This window comes from Gorilla gorilla, chromosome 23, assembly GCF_029281585.2.
Source record: "Gorilla gorilla gorilla isolate KB3781 chromosome 23, NHGRI_mGorGor1-v2.1_pri, whole genome shotgun sequence".
NCBI lineage: Eukaryota > Metazoa > Chordata > Mammalia > Primates > Hominidae > Gorilla > Gorilla gorilla.
In genome coordinates this window covers 32,973,758-32,992,645 of record NC_086018.1, presented here as the reverse complement: position 1 = coordinate 32,992,645, position 18,888 = coordinate 32,973,758, and the positions used below count along the sequence as shown (strand labels likewise).

The 18,888-nt window shown below is 45.4% G+C and overlaps 1 long non-coding RNA gene across 2 annotated transcripts in view; it reads left to right on the top strand.

Annotated features, from left to right (window-relative positions):
- Positions 1–18,888, top strand: part of LOC109024552 (uncharacterized) — a 241,082-nt gene that overhangs the window by 13,221 nt on the left and 208,973 nt on the right. For both annotated transcript variants that reach the window (XR_008675009.2, XR_008675007.2), the window contains exon 2: positions 16,895–17,146. This is a non-coding gene — a long non-coding RNA (uncharacterized lncRNA). The remainder of the gene's footprint in view (positions 1–16,894; positions 17,147–18,888) is intronic.

Genomic DNA, 18,888 nt, shown 5'->3' with positions numbered 1-18,888 from the left:
GACCTCTATGGACTGCACTGCAGGGCTCTTGCCATTTAACTTCTGGTCAGGTTTGGCCAGTTGGGGGAGTTGGAGTTTGGGAGGAGAGAGATGCTGGGGGTCTGAATTCACCCTGTCCTCCCTGCTTTGTTGCGGTTTTGGTGATGGATGGATGTATCTCTTTCCACAGCTTCTGGTAGGTGGCCCCTTGTAAAGAACCCAGCTCTCGACTGGACCCTGATAGCAACTTTTTCTTCCTTTTTCCTTTTCGCCCTAGGAGTGGTCACAGCTTCTTGCTGTTGCTAGTGCCTAGGTTCCTCAACATTCCCTCTGGGCTGTCTGAATTCTGCCCACCCCTGTGTACCCATCATAGTCCCTTCGTTAAAAATCTCCTCAAAAATACCAGATGAGTGAGTTTCTGTTTGCTGCCAAGACCCTGACTGGTATAATTTCTAATCAGAGATCCAAAATTTGGGGAATAAGATTTCAAAAGCTAGCTTGGCTCAGAGCCTATTTTGAAAAACGATTCACTTCCTTCCAGAAAAACAGTTCCTATCTGGGCCTCAACTCACTGTCCACCCTCTACAGATCTCTGTGGTTTGACTGCAGGTTCTCCATCCCAGCCAAAATGCCTGGCCCCTGGGGTTGGCAAATACCTGACATTTCTGGGCATCTGTGTCTCACGTCACCCTCTTGCTGCACTTCCATGGCACCAACCATAGTGGCAGCTGAGAGCAGAGACAATCTAATTAGACTCATTCTGGGTGTCAGTGGGAAGGGGAGGGACAGATGTCTCTTCCTTATAGCTGTGGGAGCTGTTCCTGCTTGAAGGCTGATGTATGAGTGGGATCTTTGGGTGGGAGCCCTCAGGAGAGCAACTTTCCAGCCTGTCTCGGCCAAGACGGGGGAAAAGTTGGCTAAACATCTTGTCCTGGGGAGGGAGACTTCATTCCTTGTCATCCTAACCTGCTTCTCTTTTCTCGTCTCTGTCTCCTGCCTCACGACGCAGGCCTGATATGCATGTTTTAGGGATCCAGCAGGGCTTGGAAGCATAGATCAGGGCTGGAGAGTGGAGTAGGTGGGGGACCTGCTGTGAATCAAGACCAATGACAGGAGTTTTCTGGCAGACAGCAGGTGTTCTCTCTGTTAGTTGGTGGATAAAGCAAAAGGAAAGGAAGTGACATTCATGGTACATGCAGCGCTGATAGGAACCACTTGGCATGTGTTGGCTCATGTGGTCCTCAATGCAACCTTGGAGAGGGGCCGTGGTGATACTTCTATGTAGTTGACAGAACTGAGGTTTTCAGAGGTTATGAGATCTGCCCAATCCTGTATAGCTTGAAGAGGCAGGGCAGGGTGGTGAACCAAGGTCTGGCTGACTCTTGAGTCTCATTCTGTCCCCTCTACTCATACCTCCGCAGGTCAGATGACTCTGCAAATGGCAATGACCAGTTTGCAGAGCTTCCTGAGGGAAGGCAGCCCTGCCTCCTTCTTCCCTGTACCTCATGCATGGTGCTAGACTCAGAGCAAGCAATGCTCCATGAATTCCTTAAGTCCTAAGCTGTCTGAGGCCTTAGAGATTATCTGGCATATCCCACCTTTATTATCCAGAGAAGGTGACCAAGGCCCTGAGAGGTAGAGAGATGTGCTGGACATCACACAGAGCATTGAATTTGAATCGAGCCTTACACATGGCCCCTAATGCTCTGTGTGATGTGCCCGCCTCCCATCAGGCCAGGCACCATCTGCTCTCTGTCCATGTCTGCAGCTCTTCTCCCTGCCTTGTGCATCCAATAACACCTGCAGGCCAGCAAGGTACTGAGAGAGTTTACCTATGTATTTAAAAGAGTCACAGACCCAGACTTCTATCATTTCCAAATGTGGGAAGATCAGCCAACTGCCTCAAGCCTCATTGCATGGAGTAGGATTTTTCTTTGGTTCAGTAGAAGTCATTTAAATCTTTTGAATTTTAGATTTTTGGGCTATAAAATGGGAATAATGAGACTTCCTTCAGAGAGCTGTTTTGAGGATCAAAGAGATAATGGATGTGGCAAGACAAAAACTTTAAATGGTGTCGAGCTGATGCAAGAGGCTGTGGCTGCAGCAGAATGTCTGTATGGGAAGAGGTTAGGGACCCAGTGCCTTTATGCAGGGCTACTGGACAAACAGTTTTGAAGCTTGTTTGCATAGGAAACTATTTTGTTTTTAAATAAAATTACTTTGTTTATTTCTGGTGTCTTTGCTAAGTGGCTGATGGAGGTTGGGAGGACTTAGCCCTGCAAGCTACTCAATGCCTTGTTGGTTATTATAATGATGTTACTGATTACCTACAATGATCTTACATATCTTGCAGAGCCCAGAAGCTATCTTATTAATAATAGTTCTAGAATTGCAGTGTCTAATATGTGGCTACCAGTCACATGCAACTATTTTAATTTAAATCCATCAAACTTACATACAATTAACTATTCACTTCATTCATCACAGCAGACCACCTTTCCTAGCTGCATGTGGCTAGTGGTTGCTGTATGTGACAGCACTGATACAGAACATTTTCATCACTGCAGAAAGTTCTGTTGAACAGCAGAAAATGGACTGTTCTAGAATATCTGGCAATGCCAAAGCTGGCCGAGTTGTCAGAGTACATCTAGTCTAATTCCTGGCCAGTGAGGTGGCTCACGCCTATAATCCCAGCACTTTGGGAGGCCAAGGCAGATGGATCTCCTGAGGTTGGGAGTTTGAGACCAGCCTAGCCAACATGGTGAAACCCCGTCTCTACTAAAAATACAAAATAAATTTGCCTGGTGTGATGGTGGGCACCTGAAATCCCAGCTACTCGGGAGGCTGAGGCAGGAGAATTGCTTGAACCTGGGAGGCAGAGGTTGCAGTGAGCTGAGATCGCGCCACTGCACTCCAGCCTGGGTTACAGAGCAAGATTCCTTCTAAAAAAAAAAAAAAAAAAAAAAAAAAAAGTACATCTAGTCTAATCTAATTCCTGATTTCACTGAGAAAGGAATGGCGGCCTAGAAAAGTACAACTGTCCTGGGATCCAGTGTGTTCAAAGTGCTCTGGTAGTGACTTCCAGGTCTTAAGTCATCAACTGACGCTCTGGGGGCTGAGGCCAGCAGCTTAGGGTGTTTCTGGAAGGGAAGGGAGGAGAAGGGTGTTTCCTCTTGGATCTGTAGAGATTTGGAATGGGATGTAGATATGGATGGGAGAGGCAGACACTTGCCTGAGTAGTGAGTCGAGGGGCGGATCATTTCCCAGGTGACAGGTTGGCTCCCTCTTGAAGGATGCTGTGTCTGCGTTCTTAGGCCCTGCTGAGAAGCTTTGGTATAAGTCTGTGGGGTGACTCTGAGATTCCTGGCTTGGAAGCTCCACTAGTTAGATGGCCTGGCCCACCAAAGCTGGGCTGGATTCTTATTCTGGCAGAATAATACAGAGACTTGGGAGTCACACAGACCTGGGGTCAAACCTGCACTCCCCTACCCCATGGCTATGAGACCCTGCGCGGCCAATTGGATCTATTTGAACTTCAATGTCTTCAGCTGGAAAATGAGAGTGATATTAATAGTTGTTCCCTCTTAGGATTGTGAAAAAGTTTTAAAAAATGGACAGATAAAATTGTATGTATTTATCATGTGCAACATGATGTTTTGAAGTGTATATTTTAATACATTGTGGAATAGCTAAATCTAGCTAATTGACAAATGCATTACCTCACATTGTTATATTTTTTTTCTTTTTTTTTTGAGATAGGGTCTTGCTCTGTCACCCAGGCTGTACAGTGGCACAATCATGGCTTACTGCAGCCTCAACTTCCTGGGCTCAGGTGATTCTCCCACTTCGGCCTCCAAAGTAGTTGGGACTACAAGTGTGCACTACCATGTCCGGCTAATTTTTTGTATTTTTTGTAGAGATGAGGTTTTACCATGTTGCTCAGGCTGGTCTTGAATTCCTGGTCTCAAGGGATTCACCAGCCTTGGCCTCCCAAAGTGTTGGAATTACAGGCAAGAGCTACCATGTTAGGCCAGTTATCATTTTTGTGGTGAGAACACTTAACATCCACTCTCTGTTTTTCAAGAGTACAATATGTAGTTGTTGACTATAGTCACCATGCTGTGCCATAGATCTCTTGAACTTATTCTTCCTATGTATCTGTAATTATGTATTCTCTGACCAACTCTCTCCAACCCACCCTCCCCACTAATGACCACAGCCTCTGGTGACCACTCTTCTACTCTCTACTTCTATGCATACAAGGGAGATCGTGCAGTATTTGTCTCTTTGTGCCTGGCTTATTTCACTTAACATAATGCCCTACAGGTTTATCTTTGTTGAAAATGACAGAATTTCCCTCTTTTTATGCTGAATAATATTTCATTGTGTATATATGCCACATTTTCTTCATACATTCATTTGCTAATGAACACTTAGGTTGCATGTAGAATATTTAGTATGGGGCCTAGCCCCAGTGGATGCTCAATAAATATTAAATAATATCATTAGAGGGGGTTGAATTTGCAAGACTTCCGAATATGCCCAAATATGATTGTTATCTGAATTACATAGTCTTGATCTGAAACTATTGCAAAATCTGTTGCAGGGCTTAACATGTTACACATTCACCTTCATGCGTTTTTCATGTTGAAACAATTTCTTTGGCTCCAGCTGTTGGCAGGGAGGAAGCATTTCTTTGGCCCTCCTGGGGTAGTAAGCACGCAGCTTTGGGGGTGGAACAGGTTGAGAACCTTTAAGTTCATTTGGATGGTGGGCATGAGAAGATGCTGTCTCTTTGTGATCAAGGCTCACCCAGCCACAACTTTCTTCTCGGGCCCATAACTAGTGTAACAGCACCTTATGAAGGTTCAGAGACTGAGTCTAGAATTTTTACTGAGACCTGAGCAACAAATCTGCTGTAATCATAAGAGCCAGGTATTCACCAGACCAAGGCTTTGAAGAGAAGCAACTAAAGAGGAAGTCCATTTTAATCTCTGAGTACACAGGACACAGTGTTCCTGATGAAGGCTCTCACCAACAAAGGTCAGAGGAGTGGAAATGTGTTGCATTAACACCTGCGGTTGTCCATATCACTCAAGCTAGGAGAGATGCAAGTTGCAGGCATATTCCTCCACAAGGCAGTTGGAGGACCATCCAGGTGGCCAAGGTGGGTGTATTATGGAAGGAAAGAAATTCCAGAATGAGCAGCCCCTCAAGAGGTAACGATCTGCTCTTAGACAATGGTTTCGAGGCCCTGTCTTTTGTTCTAGGGGGTCTGAGAAATCATGTCTTGTAACCAGGGATTTCAGTCACACATTTATTTATTTATTTATTTATTTATTTATTTATTTATTTATTTATTTATTTATTTATTTATTTTTGAGCTGGAGTCTGCCTCTGTTGCCCAGGTTGGAGTGCAATGGTGCAATCTTGACTCACTGTAACCTTTGCCTCCCAGGTTCAAGCAATTCTCCTGCCTCAGCCTCCCAAGTAGCTGGGATTACAGGGAAGTGCCACCACGCCTAGCTAATTTTTTTTTTTTTTTGTATTTTTAGTAGAGACGGGGTTTCACTATGTTGGCCAGGCTGGCCTTGAACTCGTGACTTCAAGTGATTCACCCGCCTTGGCCTCCCAAAATGCTGGGATTACAGGCTAAGTCCCTGCGCCCAGCCAGTCATACATTTTATTCAACCCTTTTCCCATTATGGACATGAAAGGAATCCAAGCACATGGGTATAGATCACTTCCATCCAGTAGGATGCCCCAGTGATTATCTGCTCTCTAGAAGATAAAGACAGCCAAAAAATAACTTTACTTCTGGTTATTTCACTCAGTCACTTTCTTATTTGCCCGTTTATTTAACACACATTCTTTGGGTATGTAGTGAATTCTACTTCCGTCAGTTTTCTCAACCATACAATGGGAATCCTATTAGAACCTAACTCACTGGGCTGTTGTAAGGATTAAATTAAGTAATGCACATAAATCTTTAAGCAAAAATCCTGAAAACAGAGTGTGTGCCTAATAGAAGCTAGTGATTATTATGGCTACTATACAAGAGGTACTGTGCTGGGCATTGAAGCTACAGAGAGGTAAGGCCAACTCTCTGCTCTGAGAAAGTTCTCTGCCTAATGGAAAAGATGATAATTATCAGTAGAAGCATGCTCCAGTTACAATAGGAGTAAAGCAGAGGGAGTGACTACCTTTGTATGAAAGACAGAACAGATTTAGAGAAGAGGGGCATTTCAATGGGGTTTTGAAGGATGGATAAAAGTCCTCCATGTGGAAGGTAAGGATGGCTTTTTCTGAAGAGGGGTCAGTACATGTGAAAACACAGAGCTCTCTTGCCTTTCTCTCTATCTCTTAGGCTGAGGCCCTAGACAGACTTGCCAAGTAGCTGACTCCCTTTGTATTAGGGATTCTCAATGCTCCATCAGCCCAAACTGAACTCTGCTGGCTCCCCTTGGGACCTAGGTGCTATGACCTGGGAACCAAACTCAGCTTGGCTTTGCAGTTGATATCTCCTCACAATGTTGATTATATGCTGTTGGCTAGGCTCCTCCCAGGTTGACCTCCCTGGTAGACTCAGAAGACCCCCTCATCGCTAACCCTGTCAAAAATAGAACCCTCATATCTGCTCTAAAGTTTGATTTGAAAAAGGATGTCTGACACCAGGCTGAGGAATGTGGAGAATCTGAGAAGGAAAAATTGCTTTACTATAGTTCCTGAGTGAGGGGCAGAGGCAAGATCAGAACTCAGATTGGTCTTATTCTAAAGCCACAGTACAACTATAGTATTTACTCTTAATATCCCCCAAGTCACAGCCCTTTCATACCTCCTTCAAGGACCCTTCCATTCATTCATTCTTTAGGAAGATACCATGTGTCAGGGACTCTGTTACATGCTTGGGATGAAAATGAACAAAACAGAGTCCTTGCTTTGTGCCTTACGTTCTAATCGGGATATTGGGGAATGGTAAAGTCTCTACCTTCACAGTGTTTAATTTGAATGGACGTGACAGATAGTAAGTACATAAGCAAAGCTAGGGCTAGGCACCATGAGTGGGGCAAACATGGTGCGTGATAGCAAAGGAAGTGGGGAACCCACTTTGGCCATCAGAGAAGTCCTGTGCAAGTAGATGGCATTGATCAGAGTCTTAAAGGATGAAGAGGGGAGGCATCACCCTGTCCAAGTAATGCTTGCTGGTACTCTTGGCTGGAACAATTTTGGGCTGTGTGTCTTGGGAAACTGGCTCTGCATGTAGGATTCAGAAGACAGAAGCCCTCCCTTCCCATCTCAGTGACTTGTACTGTTCTCCCTGCCTTCTTGCCTCTGTGTAAGGCCTCCTGGGTCTTGTCTAATGGGTCAACTTCTGTGTCCAGAGAAAGTTTGTGGGTCACTGTTCCTGGGAAGTTCTTTGACCCCTGTCTCTGCACCAGGCAGAGTTAAGGCCCTTCTGTGTTTGCAGGGGTAACGGTTACAACTATGGGCTCATTTACTCCCTGCCAGTCTGTGAGCATCTTGAGGGCAGAAACAGTGCTGGGTTCACCTCCATTGCCCAGTACTTAGTTGGACACATGAGTAGGAGGTGCATAATACACCTGTGGCATGAAGGAATAAGTGATTTAGCTCCCTGAGGGCAGGAACCACATCTTCTAACTCTTTGGACCTCTTTCTTGTCCATCTCTGCCCCTGCAATGCCTAGTACAAACTGAGAACCTGATAAATGCTTATGGAATAAATGATTATTTTAATTACTCAGTGAGTCACCACAGGGTTCCCTTACATAGCACTTATTCTGGTGCATTTAAATGTTCATTTATAAATAATTAACTTTCTCACCAGGAGGCTTGGAGAAAGGAGTCACACAGGGAGGGAAGGGCTGGGAGAAAAGCTTTAAGCTCCGAGGTTAGGCAGGACAGTGGAGAGGAAGGAATGAGGGCCAGAGCCTGGGATCCTGGGCACTAACCCTCACTAGCAACACAACTTCAGGCTCTCATAGCCGTCTGCACATGGGGAGAATATTTTTGCTTTAATTGCTTCTTGGGTTGGTTGTGAGGATTGGATGTATTCAATAATCTTCTAGGACTGGGGATACGATGGTGCACCTAGCATATGAGCTCCTGTCTTCAAAGGGCTTATAGTAAAATGAGTTAATCATGGTAGACTTCATGTGGGTGGCTTCTTATGAATCACACTTCCTGTGTAGTCCCCTCCCGCCTGGACTGTGGGTGTGGACATGCGACTGACTTGAGCCAATGGGACATTAGTAAACATAATATAAGTAGAGGATCGATATGCATTTGCACATTGGGGCCCCTCCTCTTGAAACACTCGCTCTGGGAAACCAGCCATCATGCTATGAAAAAAGCTTATGTTAGACCACTGAATGACAAGAGACCATGTGGAGAGAGTGCCCCGGAGGGTGAGAGGCTAACCTGGACGTTTCAGCCTCAGCGTTGCTCTCAGCTAAGCTCCCAAGTGTGTGAGCAACCTCAGCTGCACCATGTGGAGCAGAAGAACCGGCCAGTCAAACTCAGTCAGCCACGGAATTGCAGAAGTTTTACATCGTAGTCGTTTTCAGCACTAAATTAGCATTGATAACTAAAATGGAAATATACATGAATGTGCATTATACAAATGCAAACTGCTAGCTCTGAAATTCATTTCCAGGGGAAACTACAGAACTTGGAAAAGCTGAATAAATGTAAGCTAATGGAAAAATGTAACACTAACATTTTTTATTTATATATTGAAAGCTTATAATGTGCCACAAAACTCACTGATAATAATAATAGGTCTCCATTTATTGAGGTTTTTCTATGCACTGCTTGCTGTGCTGAGTGACTTACATGAATCATCTCATTTGATCCTAAAAGAGCTCCATGAGGTAGCACTGTATTGACACACATCTTTAATACAGAAAGGGCTGAGCCACAGAGGGGTTAAGTTACACAGCCAGTAGGTGGCAGAGCCAGGATTCAAGCACTGGCTAACTCTAGCCTCTTGCAACTCAAAAATGTGGTCCACGGACTGGCAGCATGGGCTTCATCTGGGAACTTGTTAGAAATGCTGTCTCACCCCAACCCCAGACCCACTGAATCAGAATCTGCAGTTTAACAAGATCCCCAGGTGATTTGTGTACATATGTAAGTTTGAGAAGTGCTGGTCTAGACCACACTTATGTTTTGCAGGTTAACAAGCTCCCAGGTGATTCTTATGCTTGTTAAGTTTTGACAGTCACAGGCCTAACAGAGTAGCCTTGTTTCTAAAGGACCCAGACCTGGACTCTCTCCACACTGTGAAGTAGGCAAAGTTGAGCTTTTGGGTAAGGACTTATGTGACATAATGAAAATAACACGCCTTTTAGTGCTTGGCCAACTTGAATTTGAAGCTACCTCTGCCATCTGTTGTTGGCTGTGGTAATGAGCAAGTCACTTCTTACCACCTCAACTTCCTCATCTGTAAAATGGATGCGATGATACTTAATTCATTCTCACCTTCACCCTCCTTGATTTGACCTACCAGAGGAACCATCTGTCCTTGTGTTTTGATTAGGAGGTTTGTCATTAACTTTCTATAATATGAGCCCATCTAGAGCATTTATAGTGTCAGGTAATAGAGAACCTGGCCCCTTGGCCACTGCTGTCCCTTACGTGTGAGACAAGAGTGTTGGCTGCCATCATCTTGAATGAATGGTAACATGGTTTGGCTTTGTTTCCCCACCCAAATCTCATTTTGAATTCTAATTCCCAATGTTGAGAGAGGCACCCGGTGGGAGATGATTGGATTATGGGGGCGGATTTCCCCCTTGCTGTTCTTGTGATAGTGATCTCACAAGATCTGGTTGTTTAAAGGTGTGGCACTTCTGCTTTCACTCCCTCTCTCCTGCTGCCATGCGAAGGTGTGATTGCTTCCCCTTCGCTTTCCACCATGATTGTAAGTTTCCTGAGGCCTCCCCAGTGATGCCTCCTGTATAGCCTGCAGAATGGTGAGTCAATTAAATCTCATTTCTTTATAAACTACCCAGTCTCAGGTAGTTCTTTAGAGCAATGTGAGAAAGGACTAATACAAATGGGCTGACTGGGCATTTGATAGCTCAAGATGGAATCTGGTGACGTGTGTGTGTGTGTGTGTGTGTGTGTGTGTGTGTGTGTGTGTGTGTGTGTCAGGGAGGGGAAGAAGTGGAAGGGTCCTGGACAGTGTGAGTTTCACCTCAATTTCCAAGGATGTCGTTTATTCTTCCCTCAGGTCACCTGGGTTAACTGGGAGGTGATTTCTAAACCAACTAGGAGTTCTTAGCTGTGGGAAATGGTTTTGACCATTTCGCCTTCTTTTAATGAGGTCTAGGAATTCAGTTTTAGGAAACAGAAGTAAAAGTACTTTGAAAGTGAAAAACGGGAAAGTCATAAGTTCAAGCATGCACGGTAAATTAACAAGGGAGATGCTTTTTGGACCAAGGTGGGAGTATGCTCTGGGCCCCTCAAATCCCACTAGAAGGTCCCTACTTATACTGTGCACATAGAAGGTGTTGAGGTGGGGGTCAGCTGTGTCGCTCTGGCCCTGACTGTTATTTGCCCAGCAGACCGATGCTTACCTCCTACTTTTAGGATGGGCCTGGGGGAGACAAGCTTAGAAGGCAGCCTGCTGGTGCCCTGGGGAGAGAATGTTTGGCAGCAGCAACTAGGAAGGAATTTGCCTTCTTGCTTAGCAGTGCAGACCAGAATCTGTGATGTGCATTTTCAGCTCAAACACCATGCCTGCGTTCTTTGTGGTCATTTACACCACTTTTTTTTCTCTCCCCCTCTCAATAGCTTCCCTTTAGGCATGGTTATTAATACCTCCCTCCCTGTGAAATAGCTTGGGTTCTGCGAGGCAGGAGCTTAATGGGAAGGGAGATTGCAACCAGCATTTAATCCTGGGCATCCAAGGATGTGAGCAATGGTTGGTTTTGTGCACTAATCTGCTTAATGAGCACATATCCTGGGAAACCTGAGGACCACTGGGAAGCTACTGCTGGAGATTAGGAGGGCGGCCAGGGTGGTGTTTTGCTATTTCAGACCTGACTGTGTGGAAGGCCTGTTCAAGGCACTCGGTGCATATAGTACATGGTTTAATTCTCACCCCAGTTATTCGAGATGGATATGATTATCTTTATATTGCAGATGAGGGAAAGGACGCAGAAAGATTAGAAAACTTGCTCAAGGTCACACGACAAGTGGTGGAGTCAGGATTTGTAAGTCTACCTGACTTCTTTTTAGCAGATGTGGTTAGTGGGACTTCAGACTTTGGAAAACAGAGAATCTGAGCATGAAGGGCCTTCAAGTTTGTTTAGTCCACCTCTCCACTGAATGTATGAATCCCATTAATACCATCCTCACCAGTGGCCATGCAACCTCCACCACTTTAACTCCTGAGTGACAGGAAGCTCACTACTTTTCAAGGCAGCTGGTTCCTTTGTTACACAACTTTATGCTGACAAAATTCCTTCTACTGCATCTCCATTGCTGGGTCTTCCACCTAGGATCCTGGCTTTAGCTTGCTCCTGGGGCCTCCTCCACACACAGCTTTTTGGAGGCTGGGGCCTCACTGCGTTTGCTCCCTGATCTTCTTCAAGCAACCCAATCTGGTTCATTCAATTCCTTGGCTGTGCCATTGTAGATAAAGGAGCCTGCCTGACATTGTTCTTTCCCCAAAAGGGCTGATTCATCCAAGGGAGTAGACTGAATACCAGAGCTAAAGGAAGCATGTTTAAGAAGCAGGAACCAGAGCCAGCCTAGCAGGGAAACATGGTGTTTAAATAGCAAAACTCTCATTCATTCTGCTTGCCTGATGGTGCACAGCTAGTCAGTGGTGGGTGGTGGGGAGGGGATTGTGGGAGTGGGGAACTCAAATCTAGCTGGGTTGACCCCGAAACTTGCTTACCTTCCATTCTGCATGGTTTTTACTCTGGGCTTGTCTGCAGTAACCACCTCTGAGTTGCCTGCCAGTAGACCTCTGCCTCTTGATCATCCAAGAACAGGGGCACCTCTGCAAGGTAAGTGCCCACAAGCTGAGGAGCTTCTGGGCATATCCTTCTTGGCTAACACTGACTGTGCATACCCTGGTTTCCCAGGAGGGTGCCACAATGCAAATAATCCTTCCTGGCTTCCTGATTCATCCCTGAGACTCTGCCTGTTGGAATTTCATCCTGGCAGGAGGCAGAGGTGGGGAGTGAGGGATACTCCAGAGTATAACTAATCTGCTGTGTACAAAGGCTGCTTCCCTCTCTGGGCCTAGCCTTCCTCTTCTGCAGCACAAGAGCTGTGGGCCAGGTCAGCCACTCTCAGTGGCTGCCTGCTCTTCCAAGCTGCACTCCTGGAGATTGCCATTCAACTGGGTCAGACACTGAGATTTTTTAAAAAAACATCGCAGGGGATTCTAATGTGCAGTCAGACTTATGAACCAGGGGGCTAGAGAATCATTTCTTTTTTGGATTTGTAAAAAGATTTGGAGTTTTCCCAATTTCACATATGCTGTCTCATTTGATTGTCACAAGCAGAGATGGGTATGATAGGAATACCGGTTTCCACTTCGGAGATGAGAGTGTTTAAGTAACTCATCCAAGGCCGTACAGAAGGAATAGGGCAGAATTGGAATTCAAAATTAGAAATTCTGATTCTAGATTCTGGGCTCTTTTCATGACACCAGGCTGCCATCTCTCTATCCCCTCTTGGCTCTAACAGCTATGTGCCATCCACTGCCAGAGGGGCCGGCATTCTCCATGCGAGCCTTCTGCTATTCAATAACAACAATAATAACAAATGTAATAAGATAGCGATAATGCATATTTTACTGGGCATCCACAATGTGCTGGAGTCTCTGTGTGCATTGCTTCTTGTAGTTCTCCCAGCAAACCTGCTAGGTGGGTGTGTTACTCTTGGGTTCACAAATGAGGAATCTGAGGCACAGTGAGACTTAGCAATTTGTGCAGGTCACACAGCTGGCTCATGGCAGAGGTGGGAATTTGAACCCTGGTTTCTCTAATTTGCTAAGTTCCAGCACTGTCCCCCACACCATACTGCCTCCATTCAGAAGCATGGCAAGATTCAGACCTTCCTGCCACCCAGACCCAGAGCACCTCTTGCCTCAGAAATGACTATCAGTCACTCCTGGGTATTGAGGGATCACTCCTTCCTTGGCAAGGCTTGGCTGAGCCCCATGGCTTGGATTCAATTACACAATCGAAAAGACAAACAAATTAAAAGAGGAGCAGGGCTCTGTAAACAGCTTCTTTAATGACTCTGAGGACCGAGCCTGCCTCTTGCCTTTGGCAGAAGGATCTCTTGGCATCTGGGATGCCTGGGTTTTCAAACAGGCCTCAGCAGTGCATTAGGTCAGTGTGGATGGGCAGGTGCAGCTCATGGTCAAGGCCAGAGTGTGCAGCCCTTAGAATATGATACACGTTGCTCTAAAAGGGACGTAGAGTGTGTGTTTGGACCCAGAAATTCTAAAAACATAATGGCATATCTAAATCCCTCTCACAGGGAGCTTGTTAGGAAGTACAGGTTCTGGAGCCCCACCCAGAGATGCTGCTTCTGTAAGCCTAGGAGTATGGGCCCAGGAATCTGCATATTAAACAGATCCTTAAGTGATTGAGATTTGACTTGGCCTTGACTATGTGTTTGGGAACTCCAAGTTCTTCCTGACTTAGATAAGGTCCAAACTGGGGAGTGACTTGCTGAAAGTTACAGGTCAGCAGGAGAGCTGGAACCTTCATTCAGCACTCTCTACATAACCTTATCCTATATTTTCAGAATGTATTCTGTAGTGCCAGGGATGTGGGCTCATGGTAGCCAAATGTTTTAATTTCCTGGGGCTGCTATAACAAAGTAACACAAACTGGGTGACTTAAAAAAGAGAAATTTGTGTCTCACAGTTCTGGAGGAGAGAAGTTCAAAATCAAGGTGTCATGCCGGGTACGGTGGCTTACACCTGTAATCCCAGCAGTTTGGGAGGCCAAGGCGGGCAGATCACTTGAGGTCAGGAGTTCAAGACCAGCCTGGCCAACATGATGAAACCCAGTCTCTACTAAAATACAAAAATTAACTGTGTGTGGTGGCACACACCTGTAATCCCAGCTACTTGGGAGGCTGATGCAGGGCAATCGCTTGAACCTGGGAGGTGGAGGTTGCAGTGAGCTGAGATCATTCCACTGCACTCCAGCTTGGGTGACAGAATGAGGCTCTGTCTCAAAAAAAAAAAAAAAAAAAAAAAGGTGTCAGCAGGTCCACACCGTCTCTGAAGGCTCCAAGGGATGACCCTTCCTTGCCTCTTCCAGCGTTGGTGGTTGCCAGTGATCCTTGGCTTCCAGCTGCATCACTTGAATCTCTGTCTCTGTCATCACCCAGCCTTCTTTCCTGTGCAGCTGTGTCTCTGTGTCTCTCCCCTTCTTATAAGGACACCAGTCACTGGATTCAGGGCCCATCCTAATTCAGTATGACTTCATCTTAACTAGTTACATCTGCTAAGACCTTTATTTCCAAACAAGGTCACATTCTGAGGTTCTGGGTAGACATGAATTTTGGGGGACACTAATCCACAACACCACATAGTACACTCTTTCACCCCAACTCTTCAACTGGGGGGCCTTTTCTCTATCTTTAAGTCTCAGGGAAAAAGCCACCTCCACAGGAAAGCCCTCCCTGACTACTCCATCTATACCAATGATTCTTTATTACAGCCTTCTATATGCCTCCTTCATAGCAGTATGGCCATTTTCTCTCTGTACCCCTAGACCCTAAACTCCTTAAGAATTGGAACTGTGTCAGTGCTGTTCTCCTAGTGCCAAAGTAGCCCTTAGCATGTGGTCAATGGCTAACTATTGAAGGAATCAATCCCCCTTGGTATCAGGCAAGGTGAAGCAGCAGCCCTGTTGGGCTCACACCTGCCTCCACCTTGCTGTGTGACCTTGCGAAGTCTCTGAGCAGCTTGGTACCTCAGCAGCCTTATTTGCTAGAGGAGACCCGGTAGGAATCTCTCCAAGATCCCATTATTTTAAGAGAGATTTGTCCCTGTTTCCATCCTCATGACAAGTCCTTGGCATTGAAAAGCCCTTTCCTAGTAGGTATCCTGTCCCAGCCATTCTCAGGGGCCCTTTAGCTACAGTTTTCCGTTAGCTAATTTGGATGATTTTGCTTTTCTCAGCATTTATAAACATTCTCCTTTTCTTCGCCACCTCCCTCAACCCCAGCCACGTTTTTTCTTTTTCCCAACTCTGCTGTTATGAAGTGAGGTCAGGTGCTCACGATACCCAGTGAGTCTAATTACCCGGGAAAGTAATTAACATTTCTAATAGAAACTGCCACTGCTTATTTTCATCGGGGCCACACAAAAGCAATAAGGTAAAAGAGTTTCATAATTAAAGACTCGTTATTGTGGGCTCCCCATTCCATTCTGCAACGAAGGAGACTTTTGCGGGGGAAACGAGTGTGCTGTGCTTCATGGAGATGGACGGGGTCCCTGCTGGAAACCCTCTCATTGTATTTCCCATCTCCTACTCAGTTTCCCTCTTTATCTGGGGCTCCATCTTCTGCCTTCCTGTCCCTCTTCTCTTAAAGAAAGCCTCATTTCAGAAGCAAAGATTGAACAACACATAAAGATGTTCGGCTGTGATCTGAACGATTCCAAGTGCAGCTTGGAGATGTGAAGCCAAATTATCAAGTGTAAACATACAGGAGCTAGTGCGGGAGGGGTGGAACAAGAGCACATGGAGGAGCCACATGGATTCTGGGTGAGGTATGCAGAATGGGAAGGGGAGTGTTACATGGATCCTCGTTTCTCCTGGCTTTGTTAAAGAATCCAGACAAATCGCTGACATTCTCTGAGGCAGTTTGTTCATCCTTAAAAAGGGGATGTACTTAACTGGATTGGGAGGGTGACATGAGAGGCTAAGTGATAATAATTATTTTGGCTTAGTTTTATTGAGGACTTACTATGTGTTTGGCTCTTCTGGGCATTTCACAGGGACCAACTCATTTCATTCACATAGCAACCCGATGAAGTTAGGTGCGTTTCTTTTCCTCATTTTCCATAGGAGGAAATTGAGGCCCACAGATGGTAGGTAACTTGCTCTAGTCATGCAAGTAACTGAGAGGACTGGATTCTAGTGCAGCTGTGCTCTTAATCCCCTCTCCCACAGTCACACGAGATTGTATTGTTATTTTACCAGCAAGGAGTGCTACTAAGGATGATGGATCTGTGACCTGTGTTTGTAAAGGTGTAGTAGGGGCCATGGCGGGATTTCTGGCCATTCAGCTGCTTGCCAAGAAGCCAGGTCACCGGAGGTGTAGATTCTAGTCTGAGGGCTTGAGACACTACCATTGAGACTCACAGGCCCACAGTAGTGGGATGTGAAACAAAGAGAACAAGCTCTGAGGCCATGGGGGCCTGGGTTCCAATCCTTGCTCTGTCCCTTACTAGCTGTGTTATTTTGGGAAATTAACTTCTCTGAGCCTCAATTTTCCCCACCTACAAAATGGGAAGCCCCATAAAATGATTGCGACCATTTAAGAAAATAATATTGGTAAAAATGCCCGGCACATAAGAGCTATTCATTAAATTGCAACCCCTTTTCTCCCTCTTGATCTGTTATCTTCTGCATTTAATATTCATTCACTCTCAAAATAATCTTTGCCTGTCTGTTTTGGAGTGAGACCTATTTTAGGCCTGGAGAAAAGAGTGATGAAATAGTGAAAGTCTTTGCCTTCTTGGAGCTTACGGATACTGGGGATGAAAGTTGATAGATGAGAAAACAACTATTATGTATTAGAACATCAGGTAGCAAGCTTTTCCCCCATGTGAACTGTGCGGATAAGCGTATTTCACTAGTTTATTTCTGAGGTGCCATTTATATAACAATACGTTGTTATTCTAGGTTGATTTTTTTGAACTTCGGCAACTGAAGGCCTCGATGGAGGCTGGCTTAACTGTAAACACTGTGCTGCAGCTTACAGAGGGCTGGAAAGAGAAAGGAAGGGGAACAACGGATTAAAGAAGGAAAACGTTAAGGCTAGGACTCCACTGAAGACAAAAAAGAAAGAAAGAGACAAAAATAAAACAAAGGGAAGAGAAAAAATGAGTCCACGAAGAACGGTGAGGCTGAGACCATGAAGAGCAGGAAGTAAGGGTAAGTGTTGAGACTGATTTGGGGGAGGAGAAACCAACTCCAAGCCTCCGAGAGTAGCAGGAGTCCAACAGTGGGTGTGGATGGGGCCTCTGGAGGGAGTCAGCTGTGTAACTGTAGGCTTCCTTAATCTCACCAAGCTTTAGCTTTCTCGTCTGCAAAAAAGGCATCATATTATATATTAGTTATCTATGACTGCATAACAAATGGCTCCAAAACTTAGCAGTTTGAAAAAGCAAGCATTTACTGTTTTATAGTTTCGAAGGACTAAGGATCTGGACATGGCTTAGCTGATTCTCTGGCTCAGGGTCCCTCACGAGGCTGTAATTAAGGTGTCAGCTGATGTTGGAGCCATCTCAAGACTGGGAGAGGAGCCACTTACTGGCTCAATGAAGTGGTTGTAGGTGGGATTCAGTTCCTTCTGGCTTGTTGGACTGAAGCCTCAGTTTCCCTCTGGCTGTTGGTTTGAGGCATTCTTTGATTTCTTCCCATGTGGGCCTCTCCCTAGGGGAGCTCAGTACAGGGCAGCTGCTTCCATCAGACTGAGCTATTTCATTCATTAGAGGTGAGTCACTAACTCTGGTCCACACTCCAGGGGAGGAGATTACCTAAGGGTATGAATTCCAGAAAGCAGGGGTCATTGGGAGCCATTGTAGAAGCTGCCTACCATACACAACCTCCCAAGACTTTTGTGAGGATTAAGTGAGAGGATTCAGGGAAAATCTTTAGCACATTGCCTGGCACATGACAATTTTCAGAATCAGTTCTTCTTATTGCTATTATTATGAGGGTTTGATCAATGTCCATTGCTAATACTCTTCTGTAGATGATAACAAAGAAGGAATGCGTATGAGTAAACAAAAAGGGGATGGTGTATCAGTTATCTATTTCCACAATAATGCTGCATAACACACAATCCCCAAACCACTGTGCCATTCTATAAGAACACTTATTTTTGCTTACGGGTCTGTGGATTGACTGAGATGTTCTGCTAATGTGAGCTGACTTGTCTCTGCTCCCTGTGGTCTCTCACCCTCCAGCAGGCTAGTCTGGCCTTGTCCTCAGGGAACCTTTTTCAAACAGGGTTTCAAGACAGCAAGTGGAAGTCCATAGGCTTCTTGAAGTGTAGGCTAAAAACTGGCACGCCATCACTTCAGCCACTTCTGTTGACTAACGCACATCACAAGACCAGCCCAGACTCAGCGGGTGGAGAAATGGATTCATCTTCTTAGTAGAAGGAACTGCAAAGTCATATCAAGGGGCATAGATCTATGGAGAAGAAGAATTAGGGTTTTTTTATTTTTTGTAATCAATTTACCATAAACTGAAAAATAAAGAGATGTGGAATTTAAATGCTATCTTTTCTAAAACATTTGGGTAATTCTGAGGGAAAAATCAGAACAGGTATTGAGTACCATTAGTGAGTTTTGGATTTTTTTTTTCTTTGTTTTTTGAGATGGAGTTTCACCCTTGTTGCCCAGGCTGGAGCACAATGGTGTGATCTCAGCTCGCTGCAACCTCCACCTCCCAAGTTCAAGCGATTCTCCTGCCTCAGCCTCCTGAGTAGATGGGATTACAGGCGCCTGCCAGCACGCCCAGCTAATTTTTTGCATTTTTAGTAGAGATAAGGTTTCACCATGTTGGTCAGGCTGGTCTTGAACTCCTGACCCCAGGTGATCCACCTGCCTTGGCCTACCAAAGTGCTGGGATCACAGGTGTGAGCCACTGCACCTGGCCTGGACTTT